Raw genomic sequence first — 2,495 nt, 5'->3', positions numbered from 1 at the left:
TACACAGGCTGGCCAAGTTCACTCCACCCAAATATGCTGACAGAACCTCCCACAGTTAACTCTTTGTGCTCTGAAGAATTCATAAAGAATAAATGGCTTAATTTGCATCTCATTATGAGAGGTCTGCCACCTGGAGACTTATGTAGCCTATATAAACACAAAAATTATGATTTTAGATACAAACAAAAATCTGTAGGAATAAATTTAATAATACGTGTATAGGCTAAATAAAAATATTTAATATTTAAATGTATAATATATTAGGGTTATAAATATCTAAATATAAAACTATAACCCTAATTTTTGTGTGTTGCATTGCTACTAGCAGATTCCATGGTGACAACTTACACCATTTGGTTTAACAATATGAGCTGCTATTGGGGCATGTTGTCACAAAAGGCCTTAAAGTGATAGTTCACCCAAAAATGAAAATTCTTCCATTAATTACTCGCCCTCATGTCGTTCCAAACCCGTAAGACTTTCATTCATCTTCGGAACACAAAATAAGTTCTTTTTAATGAAATCTGAGAGCTTTCTGTCCCTCTATTGTCAGCTATGCAACTACCACTTTGATGCTTCAAAAGTTCATAAAGAGAACGTAAAAATTAATCCATATGAATTGAGCGGTTTAGTCCAAAACCAGCATGTTTGAGCTTCCGCAAGAACCAATGAGGTTCATTATTGTGTTACGCAGCATGTTTGAGCTTCTGTAAGATGTTTGTTCTTGTGCATCAAGCTGGTATACAGTTGAGCTTCTGTTTATGTTCACTGATGAATGTTTATATGTGAATAAAAGCCTAAATTCAATCTGTTAATCATATAAAGCGATCAAGTCTCTTCAGAAGTTTTGGATTAAACCGTTCAATTCATATGAATTAGTTTTACGATCTCTTTTTGAAGCTTCAAAGTGGTAGTTGCGTAGCTGTCAATGGCGGGAAGGAAAGCTCTCAGATTTCATCAAAAAGATTTTAATTTGTGTTCTGAAGATGAACGAAAGTCTTACAGGTTTGGAACAACATGAGGGCGAGTAATTAATGACAGAATTTTAATTTTTGGGTGAACTATTGCTTTAATAACGCAATACCGATGGAAATAACTTTTTGTAACCAAGACTTGATGGCTATGCTATCCAGAAAGTGTACAATGAACTATAGGACTTAAAGCTAAATTAACTGGTGCATTCCCAAGGTGAGCTGTCTGTTAATGTTTAACGACTGGAAATGACTGGACATTTCGGGAGGGCAACATTCTCTACTGGACACTCATTCAGCTGATATAGCGGCCAGTCATACGCTCCATCCTCACTGTCATTAGTCACACTTATTTAGCTGTGTGGATTGAGTGACCTGATAAAGATCTGGGTTGGTTGTCAAACACAACTGGTGACTTATTATTTATTCAAAGGACCATATGCAAGAACCATTGCCTACACAATCAGAGACCTGCATGTGTTCTTCCTTTAGTTGCAGGGAGAATACATATTTGATTTAATGTTTCATGCTATCTTTTACTGCGGCTTCATGGATTTGACATCTGGTAATCCAAAAGTATGTCCGAACCACAGTAAACCAGATTAATTGCAGAAATGGTAGTAAATGCAACTCGTTTACATCATAACTCGCTGGTGGCGTCTGGCATTTCCAAATGGATTTCCATTTAATTAAGTAATATGCTTGTCATTTCATTTTCATGTGCATTAACCCCCTCAAAAATACAATACTGGAATGACAATAAGCTCCTTAAGGCTGATACAATAACAGTAATCTCTGTAAAGTTGTTTTTATAAACTGTGCCGTATGGTCACTTTCATTTTTCGAAACACCTAAGTAATGATTATGAGCTCGCAGACATATGTTATGTCTAATGGGACAGAATCAGAACAGAAAAACAGCTTAAATATCAAGCCAAGCTGAAGTAATTCAGAAAAACAAAAACAGTAGAAACTCTGGCCTGGTGCTTTCTAGTATTGGAATTATGTGAACCTCATTATTAATTGTATGTGATGCTTTTTTATATTTATATTTATTAATAGAATTATTATTTATTATTTATTATTTTTGGTAACAAATAATTATGACAATTAAATCATATAATTTATTGTAATTAATAAAAATATTTTTGTACTCATAATTAACAATAATAATAATAATTTAGAAAATAAAAAAACTGGTTCCCTCTAGCAAACCTTAATGTGAACCTTATTATTAATTATTTGTTGTGCTTTTTATTATTTATTTATTTATCTTTGAAGTAATAAATAATAGTAATGAAATTATAAAGAAAAAAGTAATTTGGGGGAAAAAACACAGAAAATGATGACCTGGTTCCTTCTAGAAAATTAATTAAGTGAATCTTATTATTAATTGTTTGTGATGCTTTTTATTGTTTATATTTATCAATTTAACTATTTATTATTTGTGGTAATGGATAATTATTATAATCGAATAATACAATTAATTAATAATTAATATAAATACATATAGTAACACTACTAC

Source organism: Abramis brama (assembly GCF_963993115.1).
Source record: "Abramis brama genome assembly, chromosome: 22".
NCBI lineage: Eukaryota > Metazoa > Chordata > Actinopteri > Cypriniformes > Leuciscidae > Abramis > Abramis brama.
The sequence above is the reverse complement of the archived record's forward strand: the minus strand, read 5'-3'. Positions refer to the sequence as shown.